Source organism: Saimiri boliviensis, chromosome 5 (genome assembly GCF_048565385.1).
Source record: "Saimiri boliviensis isolate mSaiBol1 chromosome 5, mSaiBol1.pri, whole genome shotgun sequence".
In the NCBI taxonomy this organism is placed as follows: domain Eukaryota; kingdom Metazoa; phylum Chordata; class Mammalia; order Primates; family Cebidae; genus Saimiri; species Saimiri boliviensis.
The window spans coordinates 21,067,002-21,093,270 of NC_133453.1; the positions used below are offsets into that span (position 1 = coordinate 21,067,002).

A 26,269-nucleotide genomic window follows, 5' to 3' on the forward strand; every position below is an offset into this window, starting at 1 on the left:
AAATCCCGTGACCTAACCTAATGCTATTATTATAATCATTTAAGAGATGAAAAACCACATGACATGTTCCAACAATATCCTGCAGGCTACTGGGTGAGGATAAACTGCAGAAGAGCAAGGCCAAAGACAAGAGAGCCAGTGAGAAGGCAAAAGATGATGGTAGTTTGGACCAAGGTGGCAGCAGTTGAGGAGGAGAAGCCATCAGGGTTTGTTCATGGTCTGGATTAAAAGATCTCGAGGCCAGGCGCGATGGCTCACGCCTGTAATCCCAGCACTTTGGGAGGCCGAGGCGGGTAGATCACAAGGTCAAGAGATCGACACCATCCTGGCTAACATGGTGAAACCCTGTCTCTACTAAAAAATACAAAAATTAGCTGGGCGTGGTGGCACACGCTTGTAGTCCCAGCTACTCAGGAGGCTGAGGCAGAGAATTGGTTGAACCCAGGAGGCAGAGGTTGCAGTGAGCTGAGATTGCACCACTGCACTGCAGTCTGGGGGACAAAGTGAGACTCCAACTCAAAAAAAAGAAAAAGAAATTAAGCAAACAATCCCATTTATAATAGCACCAGAAAAAAAATCCTTAAAAATAACATTATGTAGCCAACAAACATATGAAAAAAGCTCATCACCACTGGTCATTAGAGAAATGCAAATCAAGACCACATTGAGATACCATCTTATGCCAGTTAGAATGGTAATCATTAAAAAAAAAAGAGAGAGAGACAACAGATGCTAGAGAAGATGTGGAGAAACAGGAATGCTTTTACACTGTTGGTAGGAGTGTAAATTAGTTCGACCATTGTGGAAGACAGTGTGGCAATTTCTCAAGGATCTAGAACCAGAAATAGTATTTGACCCTGCACTCCCATTATTGCATATATACCCAAAGGATTATAAATCATTCTATTATAAAGACATATGCACATGTATGTTCACTGCAGCACTGTTTACAGTAGCAGACTTGGAACCAACCCAAATGCCCACCGGTGATAGACTAGATAAAGAAAATGTGGCACATACACACCGTAGAATACTATGCAGCCATAAAAAAGGCTGAGTTCATGTCCTTTGAAGGGACATGGATAAAACTGGAAACCATTATCCTCAGCAAACTGACACAAAAACAGAAAACCAAACACTGCATGTTCTCACTCATAAGTGTATCTTGAACAATGAGAACACAGGAAGGGGAACACCACAAACTGGGGCCTGTTGTGGGGTGGGAGGGCTAGGGGAGGGTTTAGGGGAGCATGGGGGATTAGGGAGGGCTAACATTAGGAGAAAACCTAATGTAGATGACAGAGGGATGGATGCAGCAAACCACCACGGCATATGTATACCTATGTAACAATCCTGTGTGATCTGTACATGTACCCCAGAACTTAAAATATAATATAAAAAAATACAAAAAAAAGGAAATTTAGCTAAGAAAGTGAAAGATCTGTATACTGAAATGTATAAAACATTGATGAAGGAAACTGAAGATGACACAAATAAATGGAAAGATATCCGTGTTCATCAATTGGAAGAACTAATATTCTTAAAATGTCCATTCTACCCAAAGCAATCTACAGATTCGATACAATCCCTATCAAAATTTCAATGTCATTTCTCACAGAAATTGAAAAAACAATTTTAAAATTCATATGGACCCACAAAATACCCCTAATAGCTGAAGCAGTCTTGACTAAAAAGAACAAAGCTGGAGGCATTACGCTACCAGATTTCAAAATACATTACAAAGATATGTTAATCAAAACTGATGCTCCTGGTACAAAGACAGACACATTGACCAGTGGAATAGAATAGAGAGCCTAGGGGAAAAAAAAAAACACACATCTCTGGACAATTGATTTTGACAAGGATGTCATGATCACACACAATGGAGAAAGGACAGTATCTTTTAATAAACTGTACTGAAAAAGCTAGATATTGACATACAGAATAATATAAATGAACTCTGACGTCATCTTTTATGCAAGAATCGACTGAAAATAGAGACTTAAATATTAAGACCCAAAACTATAAAACTACTAGAAGACAACATAAGGGAAAATTTCCATGACATTGGTCTGGGCAATGATTTCTTGAGCCCAACCCTAAAAGCACAAGCAATAAAAGCTTCTGCACAGAGAATGAAACAGTAAATAGAATGAAGAGACAACCCACTGACTGGGAGAAGATATTTGCAAATTATACATTGGTTAAGAGGGTAATATCCACAATAAACCAGGACTTCAAACTATTTAATAACAAGAAAATAAATTACCCAATTAAAAAATGGGCAAAGGGCTTGAACAAACATTTGTCAAAAGAAGACATATAAATGGCCAACAGATAAATTTTTTAATGCTCAACATGTCTAATTATAAGAGAAATGCAAATTAAAATCACAATGAGATGTCATCTCACACCTGTTAGATTGGCTATTATTAAAAAGATAAAAGGGTTGTCAAGGATGTGAAGAATGGAGAACCCTTCCTTATAGACTGTTAGTAGTACTGTAAATTAGTATAGCCATTTTGGAAAACTGTATAAACGTTCCTCAGAAAACTAAAAATAGAGTTACCGTATGATTCTACAATCCCACTACTGGGTATTTATTTACCCAAAGTAATTAAAATCAGTTCGTCAAAGAGATGCCTGCACTCCCATATTCATTGCAGCACTATTCATGATAGCCAAGATATAGAAACAACTTGAGTGCCCATCAATGGATGAATGAATTTTCTAAATGTGGTCTATATACACAATGGAATACTATTCAGTCTAAAAACAAAACAAACAAAAAAAAAAAAAAAACAGAAAATTCTGTCATTTGTGACAACATGGGTAAATCTAGAAGACATTAAGTGAAATGAGATATTAAGTGAAGATATTAAAGATATTAATATAATGAAATTTAAAAGGGACAGAGACGCCAAAACCATATAATCTCACTTATGTGTGGAACCTACAGATGTTGAACTCATGGAAGTAGAGAATAGAATGGTGGTTTCCAGAGGCTGCTGTGTACTTGAGGGGTCAGAAAGGGAAGATATTTGTCAGTGGTTACAAAGTTTCAGCTAGATAAAAGGAATAAGTTCTGGTTTTCTATTGCATAGCACATGACTGTTAACAGTTAATAGTTTAGTTATAATTAGTTAATAATAATATATATTTCAAAATCACTAAGAGGATTTTAAGTCTTCTCACCACAGAGATATTTGTGACAGATATGCTAATTAGCCTGATTTGATCATTCCACAATGCATACATGTATCAAAACATGTTGTAGTCCATAAATATATACAATTATTATTTGTCCACTAAAAATAAAACTTTAAGAAAAGGACAATGCCAAGATTTTTAAAAAATAGATTGCATTAACCAAGATGAAGATGTTTCTGGTAGAGTTGTTTAGCAAAGATTATCAGAAACTCAGGTTTGGAAATGTCAAGTTTGAGATGCTTACTGGACCATATGAAATGACTGGGCAGGCAATTGGAAATATGGATCTTTGATTCACGGGAGATGTTCAAGCTGGAAGATCTATTTGGAAGCCATTAGCAGACAGATAGTATAAAAGCCATGTGGCTGGATAAGATCACCGAGGAAATGTGTACAGATTGGGAATGAATCATGTGGCCCTTGAGTTTTTAGAAGTCAGAAACCTGCAAAGGAACCAGCAAAAGAGGTGGTGAAAGAGTGATCAGAAAAGTGAGAATCAAGAGGTAGGCATTGATTTTAGCCAAAGAAACATCAGGAAAGGAAGAAGGAAGAAGAGGAGGAGGAGGAGAAGAGTTGTTATCACTTTCCAGATCACTTTCTTGTTCTCAGCACTTCGGTTTCCCATCTGCCCAGTATTGCAAGCCAAAGCCCAGACCTCAGTGCAGCCATGACTATCTGAACTACCAAGGCACTTAATTACCAGTGGTTGCTTAATTATTCCAATATCACTATGTTTTTATGGAGTTAATAAGAAAGCTGCATTGCCTGAGTTATGTAATTGCACACTCCTTGTAATCAGAGAATTCTCTGAAGGTGGGAATAATTTTATTTGTTTTTGAAATCAGAGCACTTACCATGAAAATTATTTCTGAAAATTTTGGTACTTTTTATCTAATTTCCTAAAATTATCCATTTTAATATCGTAAAAGGATTCCCTTTTCTTCTGCTGGAAGCCCAAGAGAAACTGGTATTTGCACCTCCCCAAAGCAAATTTATCCTCTTTGATTACATTTGCAAGCCAATGAATTAACAAAGCTGGTAGCTCCTAAACAGACATAAATCTCCCCTATTAGATGCTGATGCAAAAGCAAACATTCATCAACAGAGCATCAGATTGGCAGTCCAAACCCAGAGAAGTATAATCAAAGACAAAACCCCATTTCTAAAATTTGGCCCTTGCCTTCTAGCTTTTATTAAAAGTTTTCTATCCAGTATAGAAACACAGGTCACTGTCATGATCCTCAGTTCACTCACACACACTTTCATTTCCTTTGCCATTCATAACATTCTGCTCTAAGCAGCATTTTCTCTTCCAAGTCTGTTGTAGAAGAAATTATGACATTTCACTGAACACAGAGTCAAAGATCTATATGAACACACAGATATGTATAATATAAGCATGAATGAGTTCCATATGTCTTTTGAAAAAACAAGGTTCTACTAGAGCAAGAGGTCATCCAGTATTAATCAGACACACATGAATTTTACTTAACAGTCTGCCAGTGGCTTTGATTTCTGAGAAAATTAACATTTTAGTCTATGTAAATAATCTTTGCCTTTGAAAGAAACAAGAGAAAATAATGTTTTTCCTTTCTTACAACCAAATTTTCTCCTTCTGATTGGTATGTACCAATTAAGGTCAAAAGGAAAATCTTCTACTGCCATTCAGCACTCACCTTCACTCGACCTTGATTAATATCTGGAACAGTTGACAACCTATGCTCTGATGGTCCAGGTCTTACTTCATACCTAAGGAAATCAGAGAGCATTTCTGCACAATGCAATGAACGTTTTGCATTCATTCAAGTAGTTGCTCACCGAGAACTGCCACAAACCACACTCTACCAGGTGGTTCTTTCCTGCCAATCCCTGAACATACAGATATGCTGAGCTTTTATTTGATCTTCTGAAGACTTTAATACAGCATTAGATGATCACATTGCCTTTTACCTGTGTTAGTGTTAGTGTACGTGTTACACTTTCAAACAAGCACTGTTGCAACTATACTCCCATTCCAAAACAAAGGGAAAAAGACTTTGATGACTCTCTGGAACTATCCTAATGTCGCATGATAATTCCCACTGTGATCTTCAGAAGAATGTAAAGCCCAAGAGATTCAGCATTGTTGTCCCCTTTATACCTAGGAAACTCCCAAAATCACTTCCTTTTAAGAAATTATGGATGCTTGAAATACATCATTTCAGGAAGAAAACCTTGTGAGGTCACTTTTTATAAAAATATGTCTATGTCTCTGGCACTATTTGGTTAGAAGTCTTTGGATGTGTGATCTTCACACCAATTAGTACTGCCAGAGGAATTGTTGCAGATGACTTCAAGTTCCTTGTGGACTCCCACAAAGTGGCTTCAGCCATGGCCTTACTCAGCTGTATGCCAGCTTTGGGAAATGGACAGGGTGGGAGAATCCTGACACCTAGCACAGAAGCATTCCACCTAAATAACTAGCTGTGCAAGTGACGTAGCTCACTGCTTCCCTATGGAACTGTACCTTCTTAGTTCAAAATTCAGGTTATTGTTCCGGGTAAGACAATCTAAACATTCAAAAACAGAGGAAAGACTAACTAAGCCACAGCACATCCGATAGAGGGAATACTCTAGAGTTGGGATAAAAAATGAGAGAGCTCTATTAGTGCAAGCATGGAAAGATTTCTAAGACACACTGACTACTACAAAGGGAAAAAGAGCAAATCAAAGAATGAAAACTGACAAGCTCTTCCCACTTACAGAAAAGCAAATTCTATGTAGAAAACTGTAAATTTCCATATGTTTATAGAAGAATACATATGAATATGTGTCTGTATTTATAGATATATACAGGTTGAGTATCCATCATATAAGATGCTTGGGACCAGAAGTGTCTCAAATTTCAGATTTTTTTTATATTCTCAAGTATTTCCAAATACATAATGAGACATTCTGGGAATGGAACCCAAATATAAACATAAAATATATTTATGTTTCATATACACCTTATAGAGAGAGACTGAATGTGATTTTATACAGTATTTTTTATAATTTTGTGCAAGAAACACATGATCCATCACATAAGGTCAGGTGTGGGAATTTTCCCTTGTGGCTTCATGTCAGCACTCAAAATGTTTTGGATTTTGGAACATTTCAAATTTCAGATGTTGGATTAGGGATCTCAACCTACATATACGTGTGTGTGTGTGTGTGTGTGTGTGTGAGAGAGAGAGAGAGAGAGAGAGAGACATACCATTCCATGCTTATACATATGTGTGAAGGGATAGTTATGCATTATATAGTTACAGCAGTAATTCTCTCCAGGGAAGGAAGTATGGTTGGGGTGGATTAAGAGTGGATTTTTCACTATATCCTGTGTTCTTTGGAATTCTGGATTTTTTTTTAACAATGAGAATGCATTTACATGTTACTTGCATTACATTTTAACAACAGCATAAAACATCTCAGATTACAGGAAATAATTATATCTAGAATATAAATAAAATCTAGGATATAAATAATAAAAACAGGAGTAAATAAGAGTGCCCTAATTTTTTCTTAGGAGTGTTGATTCAGATAAAGACACTATGTATGAAAGTGGTTTATAAATGGGATAACAGTATACAGACAAGGGCTAATTTTTTTTTGCTTAATGTGGTCAGGATGTGCTATGCATAATGGCTAAAATTTCACACTCGAGTCAGATCAGAGGATTTAAAGTCTCAGCATATCACATATATGAGCTATGGGTCTCAGGAAAATGATGGAAGTTCTCTGTACCTCAGTTTCCTAGTCTGGAAAATTAGAACCATGATAGTAATTACTCCCATAAGACTATGGCAAGGACTAAAACAGTATTACAGTAGAGGGTTTAGCACAGAGCCTGGCGCATGGTAGCCCACAGGATGAGTGAGTCACAGTTATGAACAGACTTAAAGGACACCTGAAGGCTTCCAAATGCCAAAATGTATCCCCCCACTGCCTCCCTATTCATCGGAAAAAGTCCACAATAGTCACTGTCTGGCTTAGAGCCTCAGAGACCACTTTTAGGAAAGAAATGTAGCAAAACCTGAGGAAGGTTATATCTTGATATTACAGAAATATTTATAGGGCAGCTATGACATGCAAGCAAGGCACTGAGGAGGATAAAAAAGAATGCCAAAGAGATGCTCTGTGATCTCAGGGAACTCAAAGGGGTAAGACATAAATGTAAGAAAAGTGAAAGCACATACAAGAGATAACAGCTCAATGCTGTACAAGACGTGTCACAAGCCAGTGCATGATTAATTACCTAACAGTGATGCAGGGGAGGATTAGAGTCATGCAAAGACCAGGGACAGAGCTGGGGGAAAATGAACCAGGACTGCTTCAAGGAGAAAAGGGAATTTGCACCAAGAATGGGATGGCTTTAGATAAGCAGGGAGGAGCGGGGGAGTGGCAGGGGCCCCCCAGGGGGAAGTGGAACATGAGCCAACTCAGGAAAACAAGAAACCCCTGAGCATTATTAGGGGAAGACACAGGGATGGAGATCATGAGTGAGGGAGTGAGTCTGATCAATGCAAAGGAGTTAGGCAAGGGGCATGTTGTGAGCAGGAGGAATGCAGGGACAGCCTGGAATCTGAATATGGAAGACTTGAGATAGATCAAGAAGTCTGAGATGCAGCCTGTAGATGGTGGCTGGTCACGGAGGTTCCAAATGAGCAAAATGCCATTGAATTGAGTCCTTCTGAATGCAGAAAAAAATCCTTTAGGAAGCTACAAAGGATTTCATGGGTTCATCAGGACTCAGCACAGAAAATGAGGATGTCTCAGGAACTAGGAAAGTTTGACTTAAAAAAAAAAAAAAAAAAAAAAAAAAAAAAAAAAAAAAAAAACAGAGTGGGTAGAGCAGCCAATTGGCTCAACATTAAGTTCTATAAAGGTCATCAACAGAGACAAGCTGAGAGTCAGAGTTGGAGAGTTTCAGAGTCAGCCAAGTTCAAGGCCAAGGTTCAGGCCTTGTAAGGGTGATTTGAAAAACTAAGCATGCCTCCACATGCCTCCAAATACACTGACATAGAACACCAAGTTTCCTTAGCACAGAGGCAAGGCATCCTCACCTGCATGTGGGACATCTTCAAGAATCTGCATGTAAAGGCTGAGCCAATTTTGAAATTCTGAAAGGGGTGTATAGTGGGCAGGGAGGTGAAGAGAGACCAAGGTTGTCTTTGGGATGTCTGGGGCAATCAGATCACTTGGAATGAGCCTAAGCCTTACAGCTTATGCCCTAATTTCTGCCTCTTTTCCTCTGAGAAGTTTGGATATAAATGGGAGGGAAGAGTGAAGCACAGCTTATTAAAGTCCAAAGCATGTTTCTTGAGCACATGCTATGTATTCATCACTGGGCTTGGCTAGGGAATCAAAGACGGACCAAACACTGAGTGTTCCAACCATCAACAGCTGCCTAAGAAACCACCCCCAAAATGGGTGGCACAAAACCACTGTTTTAACATGCTCATGGTTTTGTGGAAGTCAAGGAATTAGTGAGAACACAAAGGAGTAGATCAAGCAGCTTGAGAAGACTGGGATAGCCTTGCCAGAACTATATGTGTGTGGTGTAGTTTCTGACTATCTGTTAGATTCCTCAGTTTTTCCCTGACATGGGCTCTTCAAGTGGCTTCCTCACAGCACAGAAGTTGCAGGATAGTCAGACTTCTTACATGACTAGCCATGGATCCAGAGAAATGGAAATAAAGAAAGAAAAACATATTGGTCCCCTTAAAGGCCAGACCCTGGTCTGGTATAGCATCAGTTCCACCATGTTCTATTGGTCAAAGCAGTGACATTTGAGTAAAGAGAGGGAAGGGATTGGTGGAAGCCATCTTGTGAACAAAATTCCACACCACACTTGCCTGTGAGGAGATGAGAGGCTGGGAGCTCTGTGAGGGCAAGAGTACCCCAATGCCTACTACACTTCCTGACCGTAACACGTACACAATAACTACTTACTAAATTTATGAACAAGATGTATCCAGGTGGGTGCAGTGGCTCATGCCTGTAATCCTAGCACTTTGAGAGGCCAAGATGGGCAGATCATAAGGTCAAGAGATGGAGACAATCCTGGCCAACATGGTGAAACCCCATCTCTACTAAAAATACAAAACTTAGCTGGGTGTGGTGGTGCGTGCCTGTAGTCCCAGCTACTCCGGAGGCTGAGACAGGAGAATCCCTTGAACTGGGGAGGCAGAGGTTGCAGTGAGCTGAGATCATACCACTGCACTCCAGCCTGGCATCAGAGCAAAACTCCATCTCAAAAAAAGAAAAAAAGTGTCCAGCAAGACTTCATACCCCAGTTTCTCTCTCAGCAAAACACGTGTATATCCTCAAAGAGATTTACTTTCAAGAAACACTATGGAAATTGGGGTGGGAAAATAGCCCTGACTTCTCTAGTTTGGTATTAATAGGCCATAATTATCAGAAATTAACCAACTTTTCACATTACATGGTCAGATGTGGTCTTGATACCTATCCACAATTCTGCAACTACATACTATCTCCAAGATTTAAAACCAAAGTGCTGTCCAATTGAATTCATGATATTCCTGACAGAGCTCCTGCTCCACTCTTTTTCTGTGATACCCAGCTGAGATGGACAATACAGAAACCTCATGATTTCCTTCATCCTTCTCATACTTCAATATCCTATCAGAATCAGCACTAAGCAAACAGAAATGTGTTTCCTTATACTTTGGTCGCACCCTTGACTTACTCAGTCTTCCAGAGCCAAATGTGCCTCCCAAGAAGAAGACACCAGGCTGCATCTCACCATTATGAGTAGGGAGTGCACATTTCCTACAGAAAGGAGAAAGAAATCAAAGAAAGGCAAACTTCCAACACCCCACCCGAAGTCCCCCTCAGCCTTTGCCTAACATTCCTTAGTCCTAGAGGTTGCCTAAACATGTCTTTGGTGCATATATGATGGTACGGTGTGTGTGGTATGTGTGTGTGTGTGTGTGTGTGTGTGTGAAAATCTTGCCCCGTGTGTGAAAATCTTGCCCTGTTGCCCAGTCTGGAGTGTGGTGACATGATCTTGGCTCACTGTAACATCCATTTCCCAGGCTCAAGTGCTTGTCCTGCTCCACCTCATGTGTAGCTGGGACTACAGGCACGTGCCACCATACCCAACTAACTTTTGTATTATTTTTGGTATAGATGGTTTTTCCATGCTACCCAGGCTGGTCTCAAGCTCTTAGTCTCAAGTGATCCACCCATCTTGGCCTTCTGAAGTGCCAGTATTACATTCATGAGCCATCATGACTGACCCATATATGAGGTTTTTAATGCATGGCAAGATCTCTTATTTTTTTAATAAAAAAAAAAAAAAGGTCAACATTTACTGAGCATTCAGTATGGGTCAGATACTGTGCAAATTTCTGTTCACAAATGATCTTCCTTAAGCTCCACAGTCCAGTAAGATACGTTATAGTTTTGTGCCCATTTTATAGCTAGGAAAACTGAGATTTAAAGAAATGAGAAATTTGCTCAATTCATACAGCTGGTGGAAAGCAAAGATAACATTTGTACACAGGCAACCTAAATCCAAGGTGCATCTTCTTCAGCCTCAGAATACTGTCCCTTCTTTTTCCTTGAGGCAGGTAAGTATGGGAGCTGGTTGATGGCTGAGATCACTATTAATAAACAGAAGGCCGACTGGATTCTTGGAATTAGGGCTGATAATTAGGATGGAGAGTTAATGACAAATCAAGCTGTTTGGCCAATGAGATCCTGCTGAGCCCCCCGAGGCTCTCCAGGCAATCCAACCCTCTATTTAGCCGAGCAGATAGATAATGCCGTTCCCACACAGGGAAGGGAGGGTCCCCGTCATGAATGTTAATCTCTACATGAGAAGGGAAAATTCAGCTCCCTGCCAAAATCTCAGCCCTGGCTTCTTTTCCATTAGGGTACCTGAACGAATCCACCACAGGCTTTTTCTTTCTTCCTTGTCAGGAAGCCAAGAGTGGCATTTCAAAGGACACGTTTACCCCCTAGCAATTTCTCTCTTCTACCACCATGTACTTTCTTCTCATAAAATCAGGCCAGACAACGAAGCTGTAAACCCAGCTGGTGAGACTGACATCCTCCTGTTTCTCCTCCCTCCCTCTGGTGGGTATGGCTCAGGAGCTGTGCATCATGAACAATAAACATTTAAGTGAAAATGCTTAAAGACAGAGACAATCACAGTTTAACCACAACAATCACCCCCCACCACCACCACCAAAAAAAAGAAAGTTCAAGGCTTTGATTGATATAGCAGAGGGGTGAATTTGAGAGAACCTATGGCATGCAAATAACAGAATGGACAAAACTGCAAGGAAAAACCTTGACCTCAGGTTTCTGAAATTCTCTGCCTCAATGCTCACCAACATCTGGAGCACATACGTGGGGAATGGACTGTCCCTGCAAAATGTACCCAACAAGTCGGCTCCTCTGCTCCTTAGTTCAAATGCCTACATTTTTACAGTGAATGGGAAATCTGCAGCAATCACTGTTATACCACTTACGTTTAAAAAAAATTCATCAGGTAGACAGATTACAGAAACTAAAGCAGAAGTTCATATATTCTGCAATCTCATCATCTCTGCCAAAAATGAACCACTAAAGGAAATCTCAGAAGTTTTATGTTTGTCTGCCATCTTTTGTTTTCTTACCCCTATATAGGTCTATAAAAGATAGAACTTCAGAGGGACTGAAGACAAGCTGACTTCATCAGACTTGAGACACGGCAGATTTTAAGATAAATTAAAAGTATGTATAGGTTTCTCATACCCTCTGTTTTCTGACAATGCACAGAATAACTTTTTCATTCTCCAAACTCCAAAAATGAAACATAAAGTTTGTAAGTGTGTTAACTGTCAAAATAAAGGTACAAAAACTATACCACATCTAGTGGTGGTGGGCTACTTCCCAATTAAAAAAAAAAAAAAAAAAAAGATGTACTGATAGTTTAAAATGAAAGAAAAAAATGTTAATTGTTTTCCTTCAACTTCCCTATAGAACTTACACACATACCCATTTTCAGGAACTGAGGTTAATTTTTCACGTCCATAAAATGAAAGTATTGGATTGAATGAATGCACAGCTGCCTTCCCAAGTGAAACAAATTCTATAATTTTAAATATATGCATACATATATCATATATACATAATATATAAAATGCACACATAAGGATACATCTATGTGCATATATATGTATATATACATATATGTGTATTTACACATATACAACAAAAGAGTTACCATGCTGACACGTCAACATAATTTTAATATAAAAATGTATTTTCCCTTGCGTCTGATATGCATTTAGTCTCTCTGGGCTTCAGTCTCTGAATCTGAACAAAAATAAAGACTTGGACTCATGGGTCTAAAATGGGTTTCAACTTGCTTGCCAAATCTCATCCTTTGCCAGGGTCATTATGTTGAAAAGCATCAGTGAAGCTATGCCTGGGCTCGGCATAAAAGAGTGCTTATATTTATAATGAGTATTTATATATAGTGAGCATTTATGATGAGTAATTATAATAAGCCATAACACAAGGCAGATCATCAAGATATTTCTATTGCTCTCAATCAGCCTATTAAAGTCTAAATTCTATTCCCTGTGTGAGTTATTGTGGGGACAAAGAGAAGTCAACAATGGGTCTATGCACAGGAGGTTCACAACCAAAAAAACAGAAGTCCAAAGAAATGAAATTCCTTGCCTGTAGTCAAAATTTGAATTTCAGCATTCTGAGTCCAGAGCCGTTATACTCCACCACCCCACCTTCCTTAAATGCTATCAAGCTCTATGCAAGGAAGTGCCTACCTGTGATCAGTGAATCAATCAAGATCCAGCCAGGAAGCAGAAACCTCTCCTCTCTAGGTATTTTAAGCAGAGGAAATTACTTAGGGAATTTGTTACACATAACTGGAGAGCTAAGAAGCAAAACTGGTGAAGCAATCAGGGGATTCCTAATAGCAGAAAGTTGCTGTCATCCTTAGACTGAAAGAACACAAGAAGAAGGTAATATTCCCTGAACCAGTTTAGCAGCTTCCAGGTAAGAGTTGGAACTAGGGAGGGAGAAACCATGGGGAGCTAGAATCATAGAAGAGATGCAGCCACAATGGAAAAATGAAGGCTTCTTCCTGCTGTAGTCTTCTGTAAGTGTCTCCATTGACCAAACCCACTCATATACCAGTTACCAAGAAAGCCTGGGAAATATAGCCAAATGACTATAAGCAACAGTAGTTACAGACAAAGTAGTATGTTGTTAGATAAATAGATAAATACAGATATGATTTCAGGCCATGAGGTTTTAAAAAGGGGGTGTGAGCAGCTAGGCTATGTCCATATCCTAGGGATGTGCCCAGTTTTTTCTCCCTAATCCATTAACATTTTCCTAATAATATACGAAAACATCTCCCCTCTCTCAAACGGAGCAGGCAAGAATCTTTTCTTTGTTCTTGAGTCTCTTGCCTCCAGCCTAGCAGTCAAGGGGCACAGACTGGCATATTACCTACATAAGTCTTGATGAAATTTTGCACAGACGCCAAACTAAAAATAATCTCCTATCAAAATCACTCCAATTCTTGTATGAAGGTTTAAGGCATTGAGAGAAGAGGGAAATTATCAGAAAGGAAGGACAAAGAAAATTAGCTGTCCTCAGAGACTCATAAGTTAAATGAAAATGTCTTCAAACTATAGATTGGAGGGAGTTCTGTAGCTGCAAGATGCCCAACTTCAGAGTCTAAGACAATGATTGTCAAAACATGATCCTGGCTGTGTAGATCAAAAACACTTAGAGGCTATTGTTAGATACGTAACCTCCAGACCCATAGAACTAGTAAATCTAGACATAGAACCTGAGTATTGTATCTTTGGTAGAGGCTCTAAGATATTTTGGGAATAAGGGTGCCAGGAGTAGGAAATCCTTGGCATCAACCAGAAATTCAGGCTGTAGCTACCAGCATTCCTTCCAAGGTGAGCCAGTCATGCTAACAATTCACCTCACCTACAGCTGTCAATGGTGTATTGCTCTGTTCAATCATCCATAAGAAGGCCTGCCCACTGTCCAGTCCTATTCCTGGGGATCTATTCCACCTCTTGACTGTGTATTTATAGTTCTTCCTTCCCTCTCCCCTTTCCTGGGGAAAATGAGTGGGGCCTGACAGTTGAAAAAGCTTGCTTCCCTTTTCCCTGCAGTCCTCCTCCAGTCTCCCTCTTTTTTACTTCATATTGACCTCCCCAAGAGATCCCTTCTCCTGAAACTGGGGGACCCAACCCTGCAGTTCCTCATTTCCCATGTCACCCTAAAGTGGCAGAAGAGGTGGCTGTAGTAGATGCGGCTGCCCCAGCTGCTGGTCTGGGAGTCTTATCCATCACATGTCGGGAGGTCCTGTCCCCTCTGGGGTTGACTGAGGTTAAAGGGCCTCAGTGAACCCCAGAGGCTGGTGCCATGTGGCTCCTGATACTGGGAGGCATATTTTCTTCCCAGGTACCCCCAGAGATAAGCCTCCACTCCACAGATTGACAACCGCCTTATTTTCCTCTCTATAGGGAATGGATCAGGATGCAGCATTGTTATTTGTGCCTCATGTAACAGTGTTTCTTTTCCTTTAAACAATCGACAGGGGCCACCTTCCAGGGAATGGAAGATGAAAAGATGGTGAGATTACCTGCCAGGATCATTTAGGCTTTAATGATTTTCACGTGAGTGCTCCCGGAGAAGCTGTACAGCAACCGAGTCATAGGATGCTGTTGTAATAAAATTAAAATTACTAAAATAAACTGCTGGGCATCTGGAAAGCACTGAGAACACAACACATTATGTAAACTGACATCCAAACATTGTACACATACATGGTCCTTGAGTTACAGCAAAGGCATTATGCATGCTAAAGACTTATTTTTTTAATTTTAATTTTCTTGTAAGTAGATTTTTATCACTAGGTAGCCAAATCATATTCAATATCAATTTTCTTTATGTGGTCCAGGGTTTTACAGTTTCTTTATGTCAAATTCTCAAATTCACATTTACCTACATTCTAGAGCTGCAAATACCAAACAAGAACTATTCAAATGAAAAGTAAAGGTGTTCACACATATGCAAATAATAGATTCCCCTCTGCCTCCTTTTTTTCACTAGCTATGTTGGAATCCATTAAAAGCAGACTTAGAATTAAAGATCTAAATAAGAATACTTTGTGACTATGAATTCAAGCTCTGTGTATCACTCTTTAAAAATAAGAGAAACACTAAACACCAAATGACATTCAGTTTGATCATGAATATTGATAATATTATATTTATTTTAAATATAATGTATTCATCGGTACTCAACCAAAAGTAAAATTAAACTCATCAGGATCAGAATAACTGTTTGGTTTTGCAAAAGTCAAGGACCCTCGTTGGGTGGCTTAATGACTTCTTGTTTGTGTTCTGTTTGCATAAATTATCCATCAAGTGCAGCCATTACACCGGATGCAGCATGGCACTTGCAGAGGAATGAGAGCCGCATCAGGATCCTCATTAAAGGGAAATGCAATTGGAATGGAGTCATCACTCCATGTCTGGCAAGGATCTGCCGTCTCCATCCCTTTGCACCAATTCCATTTGAAGTTGGAACTGGGCTCACAGACCTGGATTTTTAAAAGCAACGGATGCAATCAAACAATAGATGTTGTAAGAGACAGCCGCTGCACCCGTAGCCAAATGCAATAAAGAAGGGGGAGAAAAACAATATAATGGGTTTCAAGGCAATCAGATGAGTCTCTGAGAATGCAGGTGCTGGATAATTCTCTCTCTGTGTTCATCTAATTGTTTATGTACCATCAAAAAAATTCTTTTCTCAATTTCTATAGATGTTTTTCTACCTCATGATGTTGCACCTCAATAAACAGGGTAGGGACTGGACCCCAGTCATGCTGTGTGTATACTAATTAAGTAAGACAGGCAAAAATAACAGCAACCCTGTTTCACATAGCACAAGCATCGTATTCCAGCCTGGACACAAGCTGCACCTATTCCAATGTAACTTAACTCAGGAAAGCCTCTGAGAATGTCATTTTCTAGAATGAGATGATACAAAATGAAGTTGTAGAGCACAAGAGAAGCCACATAATAGGAAGGGAGCAACATCCCCACAGAGTGATAAGATGTTCTGTTTCTGAGATGTACAGAGCTGAGCATATGTTGTGTTGGAATAAAAAATGCAGGTGAGTCCAAGGGAAGTAAGAAACACACCACTTCTTATTGCAAGCTTAAATAACATTGCCTGTGTACCTAGAGACAGTTCTGGTTTGGTTCACAGACATTCAGCTCTGAAATAAGAAATTGAAAAGCATTATCAAATGATGATCATAACTGTAAACTGGTGTTGGCTAAACCTGCCCTCAAGGCTGGGACACTATTACCAGCAGCTTAAGCCTGTCACAAATGTTACATGCAAGACAGCATATCTGTGCAAGATCCACACAGCTGGGGCTCAGAGTCAGGCTATAACTGGCTCAGACTGGTCTTTAATACTCTAAACTGATACCAAAAACAGCTGGGATGTGATGTACTTAGTTATAAGTACATCCTCAGGCCTAGTAATACCTCATAATACGACCTTACAGATAAGTTCAAGTACATGAAGGGACATTGTACACACAGGTGACAGGAAACAGCTGTGCTCCATTTACACAAGGGACAGGAAAAGAGAGAACGACATTTCAATTACAACAGGCAGGTGTGACAGGTGTAAAGAGACAGAAATGAGGACAACTAAGTTATTAAATATCAGCCACATTATTAGGATAGTGTAGGAAGAATGAACCTTAAAATCTCGAATGTTAGCATATGCGTACGTGATGAAATGACATGTTGATTAGAACAAGCAACCTGTACATCAAATTTTTTTCATAAAATATTACCTTGAACAATATGAAATGGCCATTGTGGTAAACCACAAATGGTCAATGGTCAAATATCAGCAAGTTCATGTGATTTAACTCAATATTTCTGCCTTAAATGAGAACTTTGAACAACATCTAATGCATATTATATTATCAATAAATATTTGTAGGATAGATGACTGATAAATGAATTTTCAAATATTTTAAATGAGAATGTTAGACTGAATGAGCAAGAGTATGCTTGGTTGTTTTGCATATAGAACATTCTTGTTGTATGGATTTCTTTTTCTCACCTTCATTGATTATCTTTCTGTCCAAGACATCTTCCAGTTCATCTCTGAAGTTATGCTTACTATTGTCAGGGACTATGGTCATTTGTAGACACTGCTAATAACCATCTTCTTTATTTTTTAGGTTATCAATAATGATGGTTTTTGAATATTAATTAAAAAAATAGACACCAGAGGTTTCAATAATCAGTTTGCTTTTGAGTCTTTGTGTTGCCTTAAAAATGTTCAACGAAAAACGGTCACCTTCACTGAAGAAGCTTGAATTTGCTTCGTGCAGCAGGCTTGTCCAGACATATGGTAATTTCTTAGCATCTTAACATATGCCAACTCCATTCTTTCAGTTGCGCAAGCCAAAGCCCTTGCAAACGATCCTTATTTTTATTTTTGTATTTCGCTCACAACCCATATCCAATCTATCCGCAAATCTAGGAGCACTACCTACAAAATATATCCCGAATGCAGCCACTCCTGACCATGTCTTCAGTTGTTCACTACCACCCACACCCTTACCCCTTCTAAGATCAAACCATGGTCCTCTTCCACCTAGATTATTGCAAGAATCCCTAACTGATCTCCCTGTTTTATCCTTAGTTTCCTTGTCTTATTCTTCATAGGACAGAAAACCTCCATCCTCAAAAGCTTCCATTAACTTCCTATTTCACTTGTAGTAAAAGCCAAAGTCTTTACAATGGTCTCAAAAGCCATTCCCAATCGCTCCACAGCCTCTTGTCACTTCCCTGACTTTACCTCCTGCTTCTCTCCTCTTGCACACTCAGCTCCAGCCACAATGACCTCCTCCAGACATTCATGTGAATCTCAAGTTCTTCCCCAGTCATCCTATCCCAAATGACAGCTCAGCCTCCACCAGCTCTCCGTATCTCCCTTCTCTGCTTTTATTTTTCCCCCTAGCCTTTGCAGTGGTTTTAAAACATATCAACACATTCTTTGATATTCCTCCCTTCAAAAGTGGAAGCTAATTTCTCTCCTTTAAACTATGGGCTTTACTGAGTGATTCACTTTTAACAAGGACAAGGAGGCAGAAGTGATGGGATACTGCTTCTAAAACAAGCTCATATAAAGGTATCATGGCTTCCTCCTGCTCACTCTCTTGCTCTTAGGTCGCTGATGTAGATTTGGACATAAGCTTCCATGTAAAGAGGGCACCCAGGCAACTCTATTGAGAGGTCCATATGGAAAGAAACTGAGACTTCTTGTCATCAGTCACAGGGTAAGCCATCTTGGGAGATGAGCCTCTGGCCCCAGATAAGCCATTGACTTACCACAGCCCCAGTCAATATTTTTACTTCAGCCTCCTAAGAAATCCTGAACCAGAAACACCCAGCTGAGCTACTCTCAGATTCCTGACCCACAAAAATGTTGATGAAATAAATTGTTACGGTGTTAAGATCTAAGTTTTGGGATAATTTGTTATACAGCAATAGCTAACTAATACAGCCCTCATCACCATCCAGATATATACATGTTTTTTAATTATCTTGTTTATTGACTGTTTCCCTCAAGGACTGTAAGTTCTGTGAGGGCAAAAATACTTGTCTATTTGTGTTCGTTACTATGATTGCCATGCCTAAAATAGTTAAATAAATTAATCTTTTACTTTTAATAATAAATGAGGTAGGTATCTAAGATATCCACACATTAGTGGATCATGGATCAGCAAAAACAGGACATCCAAACACATACTTACAGTGGTAGCAAGAATGTATATTACTTGGGTTCAGATAATACAGACAATGATTACACTTGACAATACAGCAGACACCTCAACAGGTTTGCACGAGAATAATGACTACAAAGGGGATCCTATTTTCCTATGGAATATTAAAGTGTTTTCACAGAAAAGCAAATCAACCAGGAGATAATTTGTAAATTGTTCATTCTTCATTCAGGCAGACAACAGAATCATCAGCAGAACTTTCAACAACCACACATGCCCAGACTACACATTCCAATGTCCTGATTCAGGAGGTCTGAAGTGAGGCCTTGGCATCTTTAGCTATAAAGAAGTCCTCTAGATTATTCCACTGCACAACCAACACTGGGTGGTAAATAACCAAAGAAGGTAGGCAACTCCACAGCCCACTAGTCCTGGAGACATTTCACATCAATGCAGCAACTCTTTCTGCATTCATTTATTCATCAATTATGTATCAAGATGCTGGGCATTTTGCTAGGCCCTGAAGAAATGCAGAGTCTGGTGGAGCTCAGGATCTTGTGAGAGATTAGACTCTCACCCAATGAGATTTACATCCCACAAAGCTTGTTGTTAGCCTCCTAGCTCCATCCCTGCCCTTACCCACAGAGTTTGGAACCCACCCCACACATACCCTGGGCTGAGGACAGATTGGGCACACATCATCAAAGAGACATGTAAGTTTTCGGATAATTTGTTACACAGCAACAGCTAACTAACACAGCAACTGATGACAAGGGAGAGCTGAGGTTATCCCAGGATAATTTGTCAAGTATAAAGGAAAAGAACTCCCAAGCATCCTAAGGAACCCCAGAAGTTAAGGACTGCCAGAGAAAGAAGGGCCTGCCAAGGAGACTAGAAATCATGTTTCCTAGAGCTTAGAGGAAAACCAGACAGTAAAAAGTGTTTTAAGTCAAAGGCATGGCATACCCAAGCACAAGGTGGACAAGCCTCATGTCTCTGTGATGCAGATTAATGTCCTGCTTGCTCAAATCTCTAAACTTAACATTTTGTAAAATGAGTTTCATCTAAACAAGGAATAACTTTATCCTAGTAATTGATAGTTTATTTAATCCTTGGATAGCAGAAATAGCTCACAGCTAGGAGTCCTGTAGACCACAGTTCCAGTCCTGGTCTGCTACTAACTCTGGAGTCTTAGAATATAATTTTAATCATTTCAGGATCCGTTTCCAAGTTGCTAATAGCGAAGGAAGAAATAATCTTTAAGGAATTGTTTTTCTTTCTCATTCTACTATTACTTTTAACATTCTATTAAAAATTATGTATGTGAAGATATGTGTGTGTGTCCATTCATGACCCAATATTATTCTCTGAGAACTGGAAGGCACTGTGTACAGGAGAAAAACTGTGATTCAACTCTATTGGTAAGGGAAGCAAACACTGGCAGGCATATGCTAATGTTCAGAGTAGTCGCTGACAGCCTTATCCTTCATTTGGAAAGTATTTCAATACCAATTGGATAAGTTAGAACAAATATCCCTGGGCATTCTAGCAGTACCAGAGAACTGTCAAGACGAAGATAAGATCCGGGAGTTCATTTGGTTTACACAATGCCCTGGGCATCTAGGCAATTGACAACATAGAGTGCTGGCCCTCCTACCTTGGTGTTCACCGGCTCATCCCTGGTTCAGAGAGGACATCTGAAGTCTGCAGACCCACACCAGCAGCACAAAACGGCGTCTCTCCACCTCCAGGCTTGGCATAGGCAGGAACGTGACTGATGCTGCAGCAGGTGGCAAGCTGATGGCTGTGGAAGTTTGCAACTCCTTGTTCCCTTTGCTAATTAATTCCCTAGAAGGAATCATTTTAAAGAGAGATTTTTAGCCCACTCTCTACTCCTTCTGAAGGAAAAGAACTAGAGATCCAGAAAAACCAGGACAAGGTGGGGACCAGGAACAGTCATTCACAGCATCGTCTAAGGCAAGGTTTCTCAATCTCAGCACCATTGATATTTTGGGCTGGATAATTTTTTCTTGTGGGCTTTCCTGTGCATTGTAGGATGTATACCAGCATCTCTGACCTTTACCCACAATATGCCAGTAGCACCCCTGTCTCCAGCTGTGACAACAAAAAATGTTTCCAGACATTGCCAAATGTCCCCCATATTTGTCTCATTGAGAAACACGACTCTAAAAAATGTTGCCCACAAAAGGTCCTAGACGAACCAGGCTGGCTAAAGGCAATATTACCCACTCTTCACAGTGAAACCTCAATCAAAATTCTCTGCATATGGCCAGGCATGGTGGCTCACACCTGTAATCCTAGCACTTTGGGAGGCTGAGGCAGATGTATCACCTGAGGTCAAGAGTTCGAGACCAGCATGGCCAACATGGTGAAACCGTGTCTGTATTAAAAATACAAAAATTAGCCAGGTGTAGTGGCATGTGCCTGTAATCCCAGCTACTCAAGAGGATGAGGTAGGAGAATCACTTGAACCCAGGAGTTGGAAGTTGCAGTGAGCTGAGATAGCACCACTGCACTCCAGCCTAAGTGACAGAGTGAGACTGTGCCTCAAAAAGAAAAAAAAAATCTGCATAAGCTTTTGTTTTTATGCAATTAAGAATAAATAAATAACAAAACCTCTGCAGACAGCCCCATCTTGCTCTGTTCTAAAATCCTACCTCTTGTTATTGAAAGCTTCAGCTTATAGCTTGCTCTTAGAAATCTCACAGCACAAAGGGAACCTCCACGCTTATGGTTCCAGCCTCTGTGCCTCATCCTGCCATTCTGTCCAGGCAATCAAGAATAGCCTGTATATGAAAGGTAGTCCTCGTGACAGAGAACAGACTAACAATCACAATACCTAAGCTGAGGATCCATCTACATCATTTCCTAGCTGTGTGACCTCCAGGACGTCACTTAAGCTTTCTGAAGGTGTTTACACATAAGCAAAATGAGAGTACTGCTATCCACCTTGCCTTTCTCTAATCATGAAGCTCAAATACAAAGCATGCAACATATGTAGAATACTATATAATGGTTAGGAGTCAATTCTTGTTGTTACTTATGATTATTGTTGTTGTCACTACAACCATGCTGAGTCTGTGTTGACACTGCAGGAATTGGAGGAAGCTCTGAAATACCAGTCTTCTTTCATTTTAGTGCTAACTTGACCAGAATTCCTCTCAGCTGAATGTCCCCAAACATGAAATATCTCTAAGCAATTTCTTCATGAAAGATTGTCCATGAAGTCCAACAAATGTCAATAAATATTCATTTAAAGGCTCTATGTGCTCTTAGGATATATCTGTGAACAAAATAGACTAGGATCCCTGCCCTCAAAAGGCTCACTTTTTACATGGGAGGATATAAACAATAAACAAATAAAAACATGTAATCAAAAAGTGAGTTACAGAGTGTGTTAGAAGATGATAAATACTCTGGAAGGAAAGGCAAGTAAAGTAAAGGTGTGGTGCAGTGGGAGGAGTGAGGAGGCAGGTTGCAGTTTTAAATGAGGCAGCATGGTTGGGAAGTGAGATTTGGGAACAGGTGAGGAATTAGCCTTGGGGGTCTCTGGGGAAGACCATTCTGGAAATAGGGAATAGTCAATGCAAAGTTCCTTAGACTGGAGTATGCCTGGTGCATTCAAATGCCTGCAAGGAGGAGATCATCATGACAGATGCAGAGTGAGGAAGGAAACCAGAAGTAGAAAATGGAGTCAGGTGGATCGCAGGGAGTAGCTGAGGCAATGGACAAATGCGGAGGGAGCTCAATTTTAAGCCAGCCATTGCACTAGGTACTAAGGATGCAAATCCAGCAACTGGGTTCCTGCTGCAAGGAGCTTGCTAAGCACCAGAGGAAGGTGTTACCAGGGGGAGGAACAACAGGGCTCTGAGTGAGCCCAGCTGAATTCTTGGATGCTGGACTTATAGAGGAACTCATTATAAGGCACCAAGGGGTTAATGTCTGTATCCTAGTTCTTTGTTCAACTACAGATCATTGGGGCATCTCAGATGCTGCCTGTGCCACAGACTGCTCCACCACTACCCTCAGAAAATGGTGATACGTCTTGGACATGGGTCACCTGGTGGCCAATTCAGAAAGGGGAATATTCATCTCAAGTGACTTTCCCTGCTCGTTGGCAGATGTTTGGTCTGATAGAAGACAAACGCCAAAGGCTCTGGCTCCAGGAGAACCAGAGGCCCCAACACCAAGTTCCCCTTTGCGACGTTGGTCCACTGACACTTCTACTCCCGAGCAGTATCTGAAGGGGCCTGTGCTGTGCACTGATGGGGTGCAAGCAGCTCCCCTCCTGGCTCACACCATTTCTCCCCAATCTCCTATGCCCCACAGGAGGAAGCCAAGTGCCTTGAACTGTAGCTTCTGTGCTGGATGCACCTACCTCAACCCTGCATTTTCTTTCCTAAGCTATTTGCAAAGAGGCAGCTGCATTAGAACACACAGTTGGCTTTGTGCCTGAGGGAGAGGCAGTCTATAGCAGCAGGGGATGTGCCTTTCCCAATAAAAATTAATGGAACAAAACCCCCCTGTGTGCTATATGAGTTTTATCTCCCAGGGAGCTTACATTTTCATTGTTCTCTCACCAAACCCTCCTCCTGGGTTCTCCTGTCCCCTGGGTGTCTTTGGCATAGGTCATAGGACCATTACTAAAGGGAAAAGACCCAAGAGCAAATCAGATAGGGGGTTCACACACATGCAGCACGCATGCACATATACACCCTCACATATGTGCATATGTACACACTTGTACACATATGCACCTTTTCAGATTTTTTTTCCAACAAATGAAATCATTAGCAATCTAGTGAAAGTAAAGAATAATACCAATAAGGCAAGAGGAGATAATTAGATGGAAGGATAGAAGAAAGCCCACTAAGAGTTTGGAAAAAAAAAAGTCAAGAGACTCTGATTTCCTTTTTATCCTGGTTTCCACACACAAGCACTCCATGTGCGCATTTTTGTGGTGAAGGATTCAGGACAGTGTGAAGCATAGTGTACAAGTAACCCTTGACCTCCTAGCTCTCACTCCCTTCCTCAGAGGGAAAACCCTGTTGTGCTGAATTATTCTACTGTCAACCTGGTTCATTTGGGAACAGTATTTCCCAGAATTGCCTTCCCTTTGTAGGTTAGCGTTGGCAAAAAGTGAAGTCACTTGAGATTTGGGAGACAAAAGTCAAGCAGCAGTCATTACATCCTAAAGGTTGTTGTTGGTCAAAGGTAATGAGAGAAAGAGCAGAGACGCCAGCCAAGTCCAGTTTATCATGGTCTTCTCCTTTCTACTTCCAGCTTTCCTTTCCAACTGACAGCCTCTTGACCAACAGTGACTCTTGGCAACCTCTAGATGCTTCATTGTAAACTTACAGAGGTGGAAGCCATGAACAGTCAACAACCTTCCCCAAACCCTCTTTGCATCCTGCTGCAGCAGCTAGACATGCCAGCTTCTAGATTTCCCTGTATACTCTCACCCATTTGCTGTACCAGAGCAGGGGAGTAACTGTTCTCTGATCCTTCAACTTCCCTTTTTGGATCCTTCCTGGTCAGCTCTTCTCATAATGTATACGGACTAATTTCTACAGTAAAAATCCTTATTCCATAATACTTCTATTTCTGCTGCCTTGATTGGCTCTGACTGATACAGCTATCAACAGTTGGGTGTTCATCCTGTCACCTCTTTTCAAATACAGAGGTATATACCCAGATATTTCTCTGTCATTTTTCTTTAGATGTGATCAGATTGTAAATGTTAGTGTATATGTGAGTGTGTGTATGTGTGTGTGTGTGTGTGTTTTAAACTTTACAACACCTTGGCGAGATTTCTGTGGCAAGACACATAAATTAACCTCATTTCTTCATGGCTATATAGTATTCCATTATATGTAAGACTTATTTAACCATTCTCATATTGATAAACAGCTAAGTTGCATCCAGTTTTCCACACCAACAAATAACACTGCAATGAACTTTTGAGATACACTTCTTTATGCATATTATGCAAATGTTCTTTAGGGTTAGGGTTGATTCCTAGTGGTGTAATAATCAGGTGTATATATTTTTAATGTCTATAGATATTATCAAATTGCTTTCCAAAAGACTACATTTTCCAAAATGTTCTCGCCATGCCAACAAGTTTGCCCATGTTCACTAAACAGGGCTCTGAACTCTGGTTTCTCTGGAGATTTATGGCTTGACACTGCTGTGCCTGAAGGGCAGAGGCCAGTGGATACTTCAAGGCAAGGTTGTGGACATTTGGAAAGCAAGAGGTGTGATCATGAAAAGCACCATGCTTAGAAAAACTATACAACTGGCTGGCTAAAGGCTAAAAGAAGAAAGCCAAAGAGAGATGGCATCCACGTGAAATGGATAGGATGAAGTTAATAGCAGGAAGAGAAGACTCCTTCCTTTCTTCGTGTGATTTCAGAGTTTTCCCAGTTTCCCCCAAATCATTGCACATGCAGGCATCCATGGATATCCATGCACAGACGTGTGCGTGCACACACACACACACACCCCCCAACGCTCACCAGAACCTGCTGCTGCAGCTTAAATTTTTTTCAAATATTTTCATCCCACAAATAGACCAAAGGTTCAAATAAAAATAATCCATGTCAATAAGTAGTAGTTATGTGTGGAAACTTTGGTATTTTACAAACCTTATGTCATCAGTGGTAGCTGTTATTTCCATTTCGTAGATGAGAAAACTAAGGTTCAGAAAGCTGAAGCCAAAGAACTAATGAGTTGCAGAGTATGAATTTGAACTCAGCTCTGCCTGACCAAACAATCTTTCACCACAGCACTGCCTCCCCAGAAAAAGGAAACGAAGCCCCAACTCCACAGCAAGGTGAGGATCACTTCTGTGGTACTCCCTTCTGAGAGCAGCATTTCCTAGGGCACTGGGTGTTGCAAAACACCAGTTAGAGAAAGAAGAGAAGGTAGAGGAAGAGGACACTGAGGGCATAAGTCCAGAGTCTTCTACTTCCTGGGCCAGTGAAAAGGACACCAAGTTAGATGAGCTCCAAGAGGAATGAGGGAGATGGCCTGAGCAAGTGGAAGGTTGACTTTCCCAGTTGGGATGGCAACTCTGAATTCCAGTGTTAAGAGCATAGCAGGAAACTGGAAGTGGTACCAATGAGTTATTTCTGCCAACTCCCCACTCCTAGTTATCCTACTGCTCTAGGGTATATG

At 40.3% G+C, this 26,269-nt stretch overlaps 1 long non-coding RNA gene across 1 annotated transcript in view; it reads right to left on the bottom strand.

Annotated features, from left to right (window-relative positions):
* The window catches only part of LOC141584448 (uncharacterized), a 388,524-nt gene that overhangs the window by 315,954 nt on the left and 46,301 nt on the right, over nt 1–26,269 (bottom strand). The window contains exon 2 of the long non-coding RNA XR_012517501.1: nt 20,727–20,917. This is a non-coding gene — a long non-coding RNA (uncharacterized LOC141584448). The remainder of the gene's footprint in view (nt 1–20,726; nt 20,918–26,269) is intronic.